Below are 17,360 nucleotides of genomic sequence, written 5' to 3'. Positions count from 1 at the left end.
GTAGACATTTGGAATGAACTTTTTGAAACCTACAATAAGGCAGATGGATCTGTTATCTTTAATATACATCAAAGAATTAATGCACTTAAACAAGATGGTTCCTCTCTATCTGAATACTTTAATAAACTAGATACACTTTGGAAAGAATTTGATGGTCTTACTAATTTTTGCTGAGTGTACTTGTGAGGCTGCTGCTAAATATAATGATCATTCCAAGCTTATGAAGTTAATGCAGTTTTTAAGTGGTCTTGATGACTCTTTTAATCAAGTAAAGAGTCATATTCTGTTGATGGAACCTCTTCCAAATGTTAAAACTGCATTTTCAATTATTTCTAGGGAGGAGTCTCATCAAAAGAATGGAGTTTTGACTTCTGTTTCTAATGTGTCTAAAACTCAGTCATCTGCATTTAATAGTAAATTTAATGATAAAAGGAGTTCTAATTCTAATAGAGGTAGAAATCAAAATCTGCAATGTAAAAACTGTGGTCTAAAGGGTCATCTTATTGACAGATGTTATAAACTGATAGGTTATCCAAAGGATTTTAAGTCACTTAATGAAAATCAAAGAAATCAGAATAAGACTTTTTCTGTTAATTCTTCTTCTGTTCCTTCTAGTAGTGTTTCTTCTTCTAGTGTTGTTTCTAATGTTCCTGGAAGTGATGGTACATATTGTTTCACAAGTGAACAATATCATAAATTGTTGAGTCTTATTAATGAAAAGTCCTCAACTTTTGAGGATACTTCAGTCAGTGCTAATATGGCAGGTATTCCTTTCTTTAATGCTTATAATTCTACTATTAATCATCAAAAGTGGATTGTTGACTCGGGTGCAAATCAACATATGACTTCATCTGAGTCTTTATTACAAGACGCTGTTGATGTTTCTAAATTGAATCTTCTTGTTAATCATCCTAATGGTTCTTCTGCTAAGATTGAAAAAATTGGAAACTTACAGTTTTCTGAAAAATTAACATTATTTGATGTCTTTGCTGTTTCTGGTTTTAATGTAAATCTTCTTTCTGTTCACAAGTTATGCAAAGACACAAATTGTGAAGTTGTTTTTAATGAATCTTCTTGCAAAATTCAGGATTTACAATCCAAGAAGGTTGTGGAGAGTGGTAGAGAGTCTGGGGGATTGTATTATCTAAATGCTTTTCCCTCAGGTATTAGTTCTTGTAATTCTGTTAAGTGCTGTGTTTCTAAACTTACATGGCATAGTAGGTTAGGTCATCCTGCAGGACAGTCTTTGAATTCTTTAAAAGATGTTCTTCGTTTTGATAGTTCTTTTCTTCCTCCTTGTGATGTCTGCCACAAAGCAAAACAAACTCGTGAGTCTTTTTCTCATAGTGTTCATAGTTCTTCTAAACTTGGAGAACTGGTTCATTTAGATGTATGGGGTCCCTATATGGTGTCTACTAGAGAAGGCTATAAGTTTTTTTTGACTATTGTGGATGATTTCACAAGGGCTACTTGGGTTTATCTTTTAAAAAGTAAAGATGAAGTTTATGCTAGCTTTACTTCTTTTTTTCATGTTTTGGTAAATCAGTTTGATTCTAGAATTAAAACAGTTCGTTCTGATAATGGAACTGAGTTTTTAAATCATAAAATGGAAACTTTTCTTAATCTTAATGGTATTATTCATCAGACTACTTGTGTTTATACACCCCAGCAAAATGGGGTTGTTGAAAGGAAACATAGGCATATTCTTAATGTTGCTAGATCTTTACTTTTTCAATCTGGTCTTCCAATAAAATATTGGGGAGAGGCTGTCCTCACTTCAGTATTTTTGATAAACAGGATGCCAACTTCAGTTTTAAAAGGACAGTCTCCTTATGAATTAGTGTTTAAGAAAATGCTTGTGTTTGATCACATAAGAGTCTTTGGCAGTTTATGTTTTGCTACCAAACTTAATAATTTGGATAAGTTTTCTGAAAGGGCTGAAAAGTGTGTTTTGCTAGGATATTCTTCTGAGAAAAAAGGTTATAAACTTTTGAGTCTTGATACAAATTCTGTTTTTGTTTCCAGGGATGTGAAGTTTTATGAGTCAGTCTTTCCATTTAGACTGAAGTCAACAACTGTTGATAATCAATTTGTTTTTAGAGATTCAGTAGACCCTTTTTCCTATGATGATTATGATAGATCTGATTATGTGAATGATTTAATAGATCTTAATGACTTGAGTGTTAACCATCAAATGGATGGCTCTAATGCAGCTCAGGATCTTGGTGAAAACTTGAATGATACTACTTCTGATAATTATAACCAGACTAGCGAGGTATCTGAACCTTCGTTTGATAGGACTATGCCAAGTCATTCTGATTCAACTGAGGAAAATAGTTATTTAACTTCATTGCCTTCTCTAGGACAGTCAATAGGGGCATCTAGATTTAGGAGAGAGTCGCGAATGCCTGTTAAATTCAATGATTATGTTGTTGAAGGAAAGCATAGATATGGAATTGAACATACATTGAATTATTCTGTTCTTAGTGCTGAAAATAAATGTTTTTGTTCAAATTTAAATAAAACTATTAAACCAAAAACCTTTGAAAAAGCTTGTGTAGATTCAAATTGGGTTGAAGCAATGAATAATGAAATGGAAGCTTTATATCGTAATCATACTTGGGATGTTGTAGAACTTCCTAAAAAACGTAAACCTATAGGTTGTAAGTGGGTTTATAGGATTAAGTACAAACCCAATGGAGAAGTAGAGAGGTATAAGGTTCGTCTTGTAGCTAAGGGTTATAATCAAAGAGAAGGGGTTGATTATCAGGAAACTTTTTCTCCTGTAGCAAAAATTGTTACAGTTCGTATAGTTATTACTTTGTCTGTGAATAATTCTTGGCCTTTATATCAGCTAGATATTAATAATGCTTTTCTTTATGGAGACTTAACTGAGGATGTGTATATGAGCTTGCCTCAAGGGTATCATACTAAAGGTGATACTAGAGTGTGTAAATTGGTTAAGTCTTTATATGGGTTAAAGCAAGCTCCTAGAAAATGGAATGAAAAGTTGTGTTTTGAATTGTTTACTTTTGGTTTTATTCAAAGCATAAATGATTACTCTTTGTTTATTAAACAAAACAGTAATTCAATTGTTGTACTGTTGGTTTATGTGGATGATATTATTCTGACAGGAAGTGATGAAATTGAGGTTCAAAATGTTAAATCCTTTCTTAACTCAAAGTTTTTGATTAAAGATTTGGGAAAATTGAATTACTTTCTTGGAATTGAAGTAGTAGATACTAATAAAGGAATATGTTTAAATCAAAGGAAATATTGTCTTGAATTGTTACATGAGTTTGGTATGTTAGGGTGTAAGCCTGCTTCAACTCCTTTAGAGACAAATTTTGTTCCTAAAAGGAGTTGTATTAGTAATGATCCTTTACTTGAAAACATTACTGAATTTCAGAAATTGGTTGGAAAACTTATATATTTGACAATTACAAGACCAGATATATCTTATTGTGTTCAAATTCTTAGTCAGTTTATGCATAAACCACATAAGTCACATTTAAACATTGCTTTCAGATTACTTAGATATTTAAAAAATAGTCCTGGTCGTGGTATTTCTATTGTAAAATCAGGGAATTGTGACTTAGTGGGTTATGTAGATGCTGATTGGGCTAAGTGTCTTAATTCAAGAAAATCAGTCACTGGATATTTGGTTTATTTTGGAAATTCACTGATTTCCTGGAAAAGTAAAAAACAAGCTATTGTATCTAGATCTTCAACAGAATCAGAATACAGAGCTTTAGGTTCTATTACATGTGAAATTATTTGGGTTTTAAAATTATTATTTGATTTAGGAATCAAAAGTTCATTACCTGTTTCATTTTTTTGTGATAGTGAATCTGCTATTAAACTAGCTTTAAATCCTGTGTTTCATGAAAAAACAAAGCATTTTGAAATTGATTTACATTTTGTTAGGGAAAAGATTACAAATGGTGTTTTAAAAGTTGAAAAAATAGTTTCTTCAAAACAAAGAGCTGATATGTTAACTAAGTTTCTAAGTGTATCACAACATAATTTTTTAATTGATGAAATTGGCTTAATAAATCCTTTTAATTGATATTAATCTTTAATTTAAAATGCCAAGTTTGAGGAGGGGTGTTGAATATTGTTGTTACTGTCAAACTTGTCATTTGAGATTGTGCAGGGTTAATAATGGAAATTAGTAAAAGAAGTGGATCAATATAAAGAATTGTTATCGGGTCAACACGCGGATCTTTATTATCCGAATACCCGAGATATAAGAAGGAAGATGGGAGTCGTCTGGATACAATTTTGAGATATTTTTACTTCTCTATTCTCTCTCAGTTCTCTAAGAAAAGCGATTAGGGTTTTATATGTTCTAGTTGTTCTTAGTTTGTTTGTCATCTTTCTTTATTTGTTGATTAATCAGTAGATTAGGATGAGTGTTATGTAAGAGAGTAGAATAGGAATTGTGTAGTGATGTTTTGTTGTAAATACATGAAAACCATCTGTCTATTTGTACTGAAATGATATAATAGATGATGATGTTGGGAAAATGAGTTTCTAAGTTTCTTTACAGCTTTTATGTCATTGCACATAATAAATTACATCCATATCGTGTATGAAACGCATGTTGGAGGATTACAACACAAAATCGACTTAACTGACATAAAAAGTTTAATCAATGCTTTATAAACCATCCGAATTTGAAAATTATAAACAAGAGGAGTTATGTACGTAATTTGTTAAGAGTTAGTTAGATATCCGTCAAAGTTGTTATGAGATTAGTTGGCATTATGTATCTTCTTCTCTAAAATCACTCGACCTTAGGGATACCAGTTTACAAGGGAATTTACGTGATAACATGTTCAATCTTAGATATTTGGAAAGTTGACTAGTCAAACAATGATTACCTTATTCATCTATTGCCCAAAATTAACAAGAGTATTATCATCTCTCTTAAGTGGTTGGATCTATCATCCACTCATTTAACAGGAGAAACATTCAGCTCAATTGGCCATCTTACATCCTTGAACTCTTTGTATCTCTCTTCATGTGGTTCCTTTGGGTCCTTCCCCAAATCCTTACATAACAATTGAAGGCTTTCAACACACGAAAACAATGTCAAGCAAGAAAGAATCATTATCAAGATCCACTAGTCTTGAACACCCTATCTCAGGAGATTATAAACTCAGAACGTGTAATTGTCGAAAACCAAATCACCATTCGTGCTCAACTATAAAACCCCATTTAGCTTTCCCGTACTTGGATTTCTTCCCAATTTACAAAACACAAGCCAAGAAGCATCTTCTCTCCTCACCCAAATCCAATTACAAAGGTTATATATATATATATATATATATATATATATATATATATATATATATATATATATATATATGTCACTGTAGCCCTATGAAGTTTCACCTTTTGGTTTAAACGGTCCCTTTCGTTTTTTTTTTTTTTTTTTTTTTTTTTTTTTTTTTTGCATTTAAGGGGTATAAACTCAAGTTTTACCGGATAAAAAGATCCCTTTACCTGTTTTAACAGGTTTCAAACCCAAACCATTGTCCACGTAATGTAATGTGTTGACTCTGAGTCAACTGGTAGTACACGTCACCGAGTTGGGTTAACTCGCTTGCTTGGGCACTAAGGGTCACTGTGGACCCAAGATATATAAAAGGGATGGTTTATTTAGTCAAACCCTAAAACAATATACCCATTTTCGGGCAAACATCTACCGAAAAAGAACGACACAATCACTTTCACGAGATTCACGAGATGGCTACCCCACCACCGTCCCCATATTCGATTTCCTTAAATTCTCGAGACCGGATGAACTTCAGCGACATACACACAAATTTTGTGATTGTGGGGAGAGAATGGTGGAAACACAGGTCGAGGTGAATCGCATTATGGAGGACATGGGTCGTGATTCTGTGATATCGAGGGTGGAAATGGTTGTTGTGCAGCGGCGATTAAACCGTAACGAGAAGAAGCTGCACGCTATGACTGTTGTGGTGGTGGCACTTGTGATGGTGACGATCGGTTTGATGATTGAGAAAATACACACCCTAATCTGATAGTAAGTTCGGTGGTGTTTGTTTTGATGTTATTAGATTATCTATGTTTTATGTGTTTATGTGCAATGTAGTCTATTAGGGTTAATGTGGATCGTTGTGTAACTCCTGAAATCGTTTTTGGTGTAATTGTTTGGTAGTCGATGATGAAGTCCTGTGTTAGCAGGCATTTTGTAAAAATGAATATGTAATCCATGTTTATTATAATGGAAATCATGACATTAGTTAATGAGGACCTTGGGGGTATTTTCGTCTTTTCAAATTGAAGTCACCCATATATATACCAATCACATAGATAGATCCGTTACCATTTGGGACCCTTACCATATTATCATTGTTTTTTGCTTGGCTCTTCTTTTGTTGGAAATCGGAGGTATGAAGATGGAACGAACCATGAAATCAGTGGAATGTTGTTGTGGGTATGAGGCTATAATACGAACCTCAACCACTCGTAGCAACCTAGGACGGCCCTTTTATGCTTGCCCCAAAAAGGTAAATAATGTTTGTATCTTTTCCTAAACTTTAGTCCTAGATTATAAAAGGGTTTTCTGCACAATTCGTTTCTTACTCAATTTCTAATTTCAGGATCCACAAAAAGGGTTTATTTGTTGGGTTGATGAAGTTGATAGCACAAGTTGAGAGGCTATCATGATTGCAAGTTTGCTTAGGTCGAATAAGAAGCTTAAGTCCGATCTTAGGAAGATGAAAATTTGTGTATTTCTTAGTTGGGCTATTTTCTTTGTTATCATTGTGTACAAGTTGTAATGGTTTGGTAATGGTTTCATGCTCGGTTTTTTGATTTAAAATTATTGCAGTGGACCACTATAGGGACCACATAGATGTATAATAATACATTAAGTTGTAAATATATCCATGCACATCCGTGTAGTCTAATTAAAACCCATACAAACATCCACATATACTAATTAAAACCCATTAAAACCCATTCAAATAACATGCAACAAACATCCATATATAAATCCATACAAATTACTAATTCATAAAAACATCCATATATAAATCGATACAAACATCCACATATAAATTCATACAAACATCCACATATACTAATTAAAACCCATTCAAATAACATGCAACAAACATCATCCATATAAATCCGTATGTCAAATAACATTAACAGACACAAACAATTTTAAAATAACATGCAACAAACATCCATACACACATCCTTATAGAAATCCAACATCATCCAACTAATTCAAAAGAAAATAAACACATTATCCTTAATCTATATCTAGTGGCTTACCACTTGTATTGCCTTCTCCATTTTTTCCTTTAACCCTTTTTGCTAATTTCTTTTTTATAATTCTTTCAGAATATTTCCTTTCCCGTGTAGTCTCTTTTGCTTTTGGTTGTTTTCCATTGCCTCCTTGACCTCCATTAGCACCTCCATTTGTTTTTGTTCCACTGCCTCCTTCACCTCCTTTACCACCTCCATTTGTTTTTGTTCCACTGCCTGCTTCACCTCCACTGCCTGCTTCACCTCCATTATCACCAATGTTTGTGTTTGAGACCGTGTGCCTTGTAGTATTTTCACTGGGGTCCTTTCTTCTATTCACTTTTGATCTGCCTGGCATTTTTCTCCTTAAAGGTGGTAATGGTGGACTGTAGTCAGTACATGGCCACATATTGCTTCCATTTATCCCATGCATTGGATATTTGTACGTGTTCTTGTACACTAATCCAAAGTACATTGTATCCACATAACTTCCAACATCCCTATTAAGAAATGAAATGGTTGCAACTGAATGCACACAACCATAGCCATTTAGTTGTCACACTCTACAGGAGCATGTCTTCTTGTCTAAATCCACCACGTAAGCCTCAGCCAAGTTTCTTGTCTCGAACTGGTTTAAACCAGTTAGTAGAACCTGTCAGTATCTACAAACATTGGTTGGAAGTTAGTGAATGTTTATATTAACCAAAGTAAACACATTACATTACATTTACCTTTGAGCTTTTTTCAGTTGATTAAGTAAGGTTGTAATTGCTGGACATGGTTTAAAATCAGGCCATGAACTACCTTTGCTGCTCAAATTAAACTGCCTTTCCATCACATACAATCTAATTTCCTCTAACATTGTGATAATTGATGTTTTCCTTGCATCTCTTATGACATTGTTAAAACTTTCTGACAATCCATTTTCTACTGCATCACACATCCTACCTTCCTGAAAGAAAGCTCTGCACCATGATTTAGGGTTTTTCTCCATAAGATATTCAAAGGTTGTAGGGTTTAGGAGTTGGATTTCTTTCATTACTGCATTAAACAAAGGCTCAGTAGATGTTTTGCATGCCCTCCAAAACAACCGCTCATAATGTACTCCAGTGAATATTTTCCGAAAGTTGGCTACAATATGCCTTGCACACTGCCTATGTTCTGCATTAGGCAAAATGTCTTTCACAGCCTCCAACAAACCCTACACCATAAAGGGAAATTATTAAAACAAACAACTACATTTAGATTAAAATGTTACAATATGGTACTAAACATACCTTTTGTTGATCCGACATCAAAGTAATACCAAAACCATTTTCCATTCCAAGATCATCCCTTAAATTCTCCAAAAACCATTTCCAATTCTCTTTGTTTTCTACACAAACAACTGCCCATGCAATTGGGAATATATGATTATTAGCATCCCTTCCAACTGCACATATTAACTCTCCAGTACATAAGCCTTTCAAGAAACACCCATCCAGATTTATTACTCTTCTGCAACTACCTCTCCATCCTTGCTTTAGTGCTTCAAAACATACGTAAAAGTTACTAAAATAAGTCTTCCCATCAGGCATACTATTGACACCAATCTTCACAGTTGATCCAGGGTTTGATCTTCTTATCTCTTCACCATAAGACCAAAGCTTTGAATAATGCTCAACAAGTGTGCCTTCAATTAGCTCAATTGCATGTTTCTTTGCTCTCCTACACTGTCCCATACTCACGTCTATTCCAAAAGTTTGTTTCACCTCTTCTTTAAGCATCCTAACTTTTCTTATTTAAGAACTCAGTTGAAAAGTGGCGGCCAATCCAAGCATAGCTTACAATAGATCCCAATTTGAAATTTCTTGCATAATTATGCTCATCTATTAGTGACTTAATCTGGAAAGATTGTTCATCACTCATCCATGAGGCCCAAAGTCTAAACTTACACTGTCCAGAACAACATTTCACTAAAAGTCTCCTACTATCATTTTTCTTGTAGCACAACTGATAGCCATTAGCAACAGCATAATTACATAACATATGTTTTAACTGTTTTGGACTTTCAAATCTCATACCCAGGACAGGTTTTTGTTTTTTCCAGTTAAAATTGGCATTATAAGTTGTTACTTCCTCAACATTTCTTTCATTGTGGTCTATACCAAAATAATCGTCCTCATGAGGAGGACTTGATGGGATTGACTGCACCTTGGGGCATAACTTGCTCAAAAAAACATCATTTATGGTTTTATTCATAGGAGTGGAATCAACATGTACTTGGTCATCATGAACATTACCTTGCAAGTCGTCAATGTCGTTCTGAAAATCTCCCATGCTATGAAACTCCTCATTATCCCCCTACACCCGACTGCTTGTCTTCAGGACTGTATACTTCTGCTTCGTCATCCACTATCCATTGATGAACATCGACACCAAGATGATCCATGTACACTTGGATTACACATCCGCTATCGTACCCTACTTGAATAAACTCCTGGTAGTCTTTCTCGATGGCTATTATCCTTAATCCATCAGGAAATTGTAAATCGGGCATGCAAAAGTACGCATTCACACATTCCTCGTTTGCGAATCTTTGAATAAACAAGAGAAATTCCTTCAAGTCCATTCCTGCAAAATCAACATCTTCAAAACGTTGCTCCGCTCCATCTGAGTAACTTATTGCAGGGTACCTAGTAAAAAAGCAAAATGAAGATCGACCTTCATAAACACCGCCATAGCACCGATTTGGAGAGAAGCAGTTAAAGAAAAAGAAAGGGGAAGAAGAAAAAAACGAGTCAATATGTCATTTAAATAAGGGTTAAGTAGGTAAAAGCTCATTTATTGACATGGCAACGGAAATACCTACTTAGCAATTTTTTAATGAAGTGTCACTTTTCTCTCTCCTGACTAGGATTACTTTTACTGGTTGACCCCTTGGATTTCTAAAAAAGGACTTTAAAAATCGGTAAAACTTGAGTTTATACCCCTTAAATGCGAAAAAAAGAACGAAAGGGACCATTTAAACCAAAAGGTGGAACTTCATAGGGCTACAGTGACATTTACCCTATATATATATATATATATATATATATATATATATATATATATATATATATATATATATATATATATATATATATATATTGTTGATTTCCATATCTGGATATAAGGAAATTAGTCAATATAATGGTTGAAATTATGTATGATTTAATATATGGCGACAATTATGAAGATAATTAATGCAATTTACAAAAAAGTTTTGTAATAGAATTTGTAAAGTTTTATTTGTTACCATACACAACATATTTATTTTTATTTAAATAAAAATAAATTTAGTATGTTATAAATATATTAATGTGAAATTTGATATGTAAAATTAAATTTAGTATGTGATAAATATATAAGGGTTGAAATTATGTATAATTTAATTTATAGAAACAATTTTTGAGATAATTAATGCAATTTATAAAAATAATTTTGGAATAGATTTTATAAGGTTTTATTCGGTAACCATATGCAACACATTTATATTTATTTAAATAAAATTAAATTTAGTATGTGATAAATATATTAACGTTAAAAATATTGGTTATGGAGAAGAAATTTGTAGACTTACAAATACTCGAGAAGTGTGATTAAATGATAATAAATTAAAGGTGTGTATTGAATAATATGTTTAAATTTAATTTGTAGGAATTCAACATATGTTAGTGCATCATTTAAAATTAAAGTGTACCAAAGTAAATGCTTTAAAATAAATTCACAAATGAAAGTAGAAGATACAAAATACTTGATAACACGAAACAATCATATTAATTATTTAACAAAACTTTGAAATTGTCTTAAATAAGATGAATAACATCGTCTAAAGACCCAATAACAACCACACGATTATTCCAAAAACAACCTAAAGAATTGACCAGCATATCCATAAACCAATAATAAAAAACCATGACACACAATTATTAAAAGAGAAAAGGCATGTAAAAGTCTTTAAAATGAACGGTAAATCGTTGACATGTTGCTTCAAATCACTCGAGCTGTTTTCCATTTTAGGGATCTTCAGAGTAGTTGGACCAACACCAGCTTTAGATGAAAACCACTCTAAAGAGTGGCTGGTTGCAATATCGATACGGCGTTTGCCCGCATTGGATGATGGTGTTAAAGATTCAAGATCAACAACCTCAAGATTATCACCATGGACCGAATCGGGGTTTTTCTATACAAATGTGTAGAAGGATGAAATTGAACATTGTCTTCGTTGGAGACAGAAAAACCTAAATCTGCCAAGTTTTCTCTAGACCTCTCCCATAATCCAAACCCATAACAAGAAAATACTTTATTATCATATTTTACACCTGTAACCGATATCAAATCATGGAAACAAAATCAAAACAGAAAGAATTTCTTCACAATGATAATGGGATCGTGGGGAACGAATGAAACAATGACAATAAAAAGAAACATATGAAAGTTAGGGCTATAGAATTAAGGCATGTAAATGAGTGGATACACCATCAGTTGATTATAAAAACTCACCTCTAATTAATCAATGTAATCTAACATCTCTTTTTCACACTCAAAATTTAGCGTCGACTTGTACAAACAAAAGAATAATTATTAGGTTGTAGAAAAAAAAGCTATGTATATACATTTTTTATAGGCAACCTTTTCCTTTAACACAGATTATCCATTAAACTTACCCCTTGTACTAAAATGTAAACCAATTTTTGTAGTCGGATCTATTAGGTCATTATATTTTGAAGTTAAAAAAATATCAAGATATACAAGACAATAAAAGAAACATGACACACTAACCACTTACCTAACCAGTATGTAAGACCTTATTCTTTGAACAATGTTCCCTCGTATCCTTAAGGTAGCCATCTTGAGGAATCATAACCTGCCAACACAAAATCAAATCTATTTTCCACCAATGGAGATGCAAAATTTGAGCTTCAAAAACATAACAAAAGGAAGTTATTAGATTATCATTTATGAAGCTAAGGCATTGTTTCGCTTGTACTTAAATCCTTAATGAATTAAGCAATTAATTGGACATCTATATATTATTGATTCTATTATACTTAATATGGACATAATGACTTTATTTGTTGGAATATAAGGGTAAAATGGTCATTTATATTCAGGCCGTTCCAAGTCGATTTGAGGCCCAGGACAAAAACAAAAATAAAGCCCCTCAAATAATAATTATTGTATATTAAAAGACAATGCAAGGTAGAAAATCCCATATAGAAAAATTATGCATGATAAGGATTAGAAAAACACCAAAATTTTAAATACAATAAGTATTTGGGTGGTTTGTCAGAAAACAAAAAGAGTGAGGGACCATTTAAATAACTTGGATGATCTTTAAATAACAAAGAAGAATACAGGGGCTATTTTTGTAATTTGAATTCCAATTTTCAATAAAATGAGGGGCAAGTTTTTAAGTTATTAAAAAATACATAAAAAATTGGGGTCTCGTAGTATTGTAATAAAAGAGAGCAAAAAGTGATTATTTCTTGTTACTTCAAAAAGCGCATGTATATAAGAATCGAACTATGCGCCTATAAAACTTACCAATGCTTACAAAGCAATTGAAAATATGAAAGCCAGCAAAAATTGATGAGCAATTATAACCAAATAATTCAAAAAAATGAAAATCCGATAAAAGTAGCACAAAGGAGAAACATTGAAGCTAAACAAAATTCCAAATTTGGTATTGGGTTAAAAATGATTCAAGAACTTACATCAGGTTGTTGTTGTTGCTGATTGTTTTGATTGGCTGAGTTATCCTCCATTCTTGATTTTAGGAAACACTGAAAATTGTATAGCAAACAGTGTAACATTGAATCTCATTGATTCTATGCGGTAAGCTCACCAAAAAAATCCAAGTTTTGAGTAATATGAAAATATAAAAAGATTAAAAATCAAGCAAATATGTTTAAAATCCATTGTTTTTTTCATGCTTCTGCTTTAGGTATAGCCTTTCTTTAAAATCCATTATGTTTAAAAACTTCATGGCCATGGATCCAAAAGCTCTCCACTACAACCTTTCTTGCAGCAATTTGTTAAATAAAGTCATAAAATCATACTATTTAGAACTCAATACATTCACAAAGAGGATAACAATTTCATGCATTTAAACGTATGTTTTCAGAACTATTCACAAGCCTACTTTAAGAATGTACCTTTCAGGACAGAAGTTTAGAGAACTCTCATCTTGATTTGAAATATTCATGTCATGTTGAGATAATTTGCTGGCAATAAGTTCGGCTTCTGCCAAGCCGGAAATTCCATGTGTTCCATACATTTCATTCATCAAAACAGTTTTTTTAAACAGAAAATAAGACATAATTGTAAATTAGAATCCAAAATTTGTATTTTTCCTTTATTTACCTTGAATAGATGAGAAATCCGGATCTTCAGGTGTAATGTCATCAAATGCAAGTTCAGAAACATTCTCGATATACATTGCAGGGTACACTTTGGATAGAGTATTTCTATACAAATATATATATATATATATATATATATATATATATATATATATATATATATATATATATATATATATATATATATATATATATATATATATATAGGCCTAGGTTATTCTATTCAAAGTAATTATTGTGTTATTGTATGCATAAATGTGGACCAATCAAATATATTTATTTTAAGAAAATGATTAATATATATTATTCAATTAAATATAATTGAAAATATCATCTTAATAAATTACAAGGGTAATTTAGTCAATTAATATAGATTTAATAAAGAAAAATTGCATTTTTTAAGGGATCATAGATTCTATTAATTTTAAAAATCCAATTTTATGTATTATAATTTTTTTAATTCGGACATTCTGACAGAATATGTTTATAAGTATATTCAAAAATAAAAATATTTTTGAACCATAAATAATAAAAATATTCTTGAACCTATTTCTTGATCATAAATTTAAAAACTTCTTGTAGAATAACAAATCCTTGAATAATCAATTGAAAAATAAAAACAAAAAACACATTATTTCTTATAGAATACGGGTAACAATTGTTAAGAATTACATTTACTGTTACGGAATAAAACTAAAAAACAATCAAAACGAGAAAGAAAACATCAAAATCTAACAACGACTAATACATTCTAAAAGAATATTATGGTCCGTTTCAATTTTGTGGTCTGTTCTTCAAGCATCAACATCTGTGATTCCAACAGAATTGGAATTCGTCTTTCCATTCCAATAGAATTGGAATTCGTGATTCCATTCCAATAGAGCAAGATTGTTATTGATAAACATGAATATAAGTATGTTGCTATCATGGATTAAAAAAAAGAATGTTGCTATTTTTTGCCAGTTTCCCAAAAATCTATCCCCGATATATCCTCTCATTCATTCATACCAAGATTGATAGACAGTTAGTGCTTATAAGGTAACTCAGGTTAAATTCAAGGCATATAAATAGATAATAGCCAAAGTAGAGTCAGCTAACATTGATACTTGATAGCAAATTTTTGCTTTTTAATTTCCATAAAGAAGCTTCCTGCAACTCCTATTCATACTCATAGTTATATTCATCTTATTTTCCTTCTCAATTTGTTATGTACCAGAATAACCATATAAATTTATTAGCGAAAACATTAAACCCTATATTAATTAGGTGTCATAATCTTGCATCTAGATTCTAGCGTTTACTTGTCTATGCCCATTGTCCAATTTGACTACGATTCTCGGCGAGATGCCACTTGTCTGGTTTGCAGATACAATTAAACATAACTAATAAGGTGTCATAAATTTTATTCATGGAAACCAACAGAACATGGAACCTAGAAATAAATCGCAAATCAAATTCCCCTACAGACGAAGGTTTACATGTGAAATTTTACCACAACATAACACGATCAAGGATGGAAATACATTGTGACGATCATATCTGATACATAAATTTATGAGAAATACGAAAATAGATTGAATTCAGAAAGCAAACCTTGTCCCAAAAAGCTTCTGGATCGAACAATTTCTCAAACTTTAGAGGAGAAACGTGGCTGCTACGAAGTTTGAGGCTTGATTTTGGTGATTTTTCTCTTTCACAACCATAGTATAGATGATGATAACACAAAGCGATCGTCACAGGAAGAATTCGATGAAACAAACAGAATCAGAACAGATTAAGATTCGAGAGTTAATTCACGGGACTGAGTATCAGTGAGCAAATTAGGATTTTGCGCTTTGTACCCCCTCGACGATATAAACAAAGCTTGTATCCCAAATCTAGACGAATGATTTATAGTCAAATCGGAATACCCCGATGCTTCTCCCCGATCTGTTAGTCAAGTGACGAACACGGGCAAATAAAGCCCTTCTTTTTCGTTTTAGTTCATTCTTTTTTTATGGAAGACATCGACTGTATATAAGAAAAGAAATTAGGTTAAAATTGAATGCTAGCAAGATTATAGGGATTATTTGTGGAAGCTAATTATCAAATTACTAAAATACCCTTGTTTATTTATTTAATTATTTAATTTTTTACTTAATTTTAATTGGTCCACATTTATGCATACAATAACACAATACTTAGTTTAAACAATTGAACCTAGCTCTCTCTCTCTCTCTCTATATATATATATATATATATATATATATATATATATATATATATATATATATATATATATATATATAAGTTATAACTTTAATACAATTTCATTAAAAAAAATATATATGTATAATACCTTGAAAGAGCACTGCTAACAGAAACCAACCATCTTAGCATATTCGTGACGAGTACATAAATCACCTAATCACCAGGTTAAACATCACCTACAATAACCTGACATCATATATATGACTCTCAATATTTTTAATTATAAAAAAGAAATTTAAAATATAATTTAAAAAAAGACCTTTAATACTTGCAATGGTGCAAATGCCTGCCCTTATACTTGATCAACAACTGCAGGAACTAAAAATTTTCTAGGGAGAGTCTGTAGTGATGGTGAAAGTACAAATGGAGAAGGTATGCTAGCAGCAGATGGGAGATTTTCAAGATCCATTGAATCAAATGTTTTCTCCATGTTAGGTAATTCTGGTTCTAGAATCAGAATTGGAATCGGAATTACCAATCCACCATCTAAAACTTCCTTTTTCATGAATGACTCCAATAACTCTTGAGTTTCTTTATCATCGATATTTGATTCATTTATTTGTAACGCCCCGATCCTCATGTATTAATTAATTAAGAATTTCTGGATGAAGCTCTACTCGACGAGTTGGCCGACCTACTCGTCGAGTAGCAGCGGGGTGAGAACACGTGTTTAGTGACCTACTCGGTGAGTCCACTATTGGGACTCGACGAGTAGGAGCTAGCAGATGAAACCCTAAATCCCGTGGTTTGCACCCCTATTTAAAGGAGCCTTAGCCTCCTTACAGTCTTTGAGAGCCCTTGAAACCCTAATTTGTGTGTGTGCCTTTGTGTGGGTTTGAAGCTTGGAAAAGAAGATCTTAGAGGAAGGAAGGTAAAAGTGCAAAGGAAATTGAAGCAAGAAAGGAGTGGGAAGCAGGTTTTGCCTCAGCTAGCATCGTTTGAAGGTATCAAAGTGCCATTCTTACCTCCTTTTCTTCCATTTTGTTGAGTTCTAGGGCTTTTTATGGATTTTCAAGTTAGGATGTTGAGCTATGGGCTAGATCTTAAGTTGTAACTTCAGATCTGGACCCTCCTTGGATGATAGAGTCATAAAGTTGTTGTATTGGTTGTGGTTGAAGTCCCTCTTGGACTAGAAGCTCCATTAAGAGATTAAAATAGACATTTGGAGCCTTTATAACCATGCATGCACGTAAAGTTTGCAACTTTACGTGGTAAGTATGCCCTAGAAGCTTGGATCTGTGATTTGGAGCCGCTGCATGGCTCAAATCAAGTCTGTATGGAAAGAGGACCGGATGGACTCGGTGAGTCGCAAGAATGAACTCGGCGAGTCGCATGAAGATGGTCATTGAACTCGGCGAGTTGGATGAACAACTCGGCGAGTCCGATGAAGATCACCATAAAACTCGACGAGTTGAAGAACAACTCGGCGAG

The sequence above is a fragment of the Lactuca sativa genome, chromosome 4, assembly GCF_002870075.4.
Source record: "Lactuca sativa cultivar Salinas chromosome 4, Lsat_Salinas_v11, whole genome shotgun sequence".
In the NCBI taxonomy this organism is placed as follows: Eukaryota; Viridiplantae; Streptophyta; class Magnoliopsida; order Asterales; family Asteraceae; genus Lactuca; species Lactuca sativa.
This window is presented reverse-complemented; position numbering follows the sequence as displayed.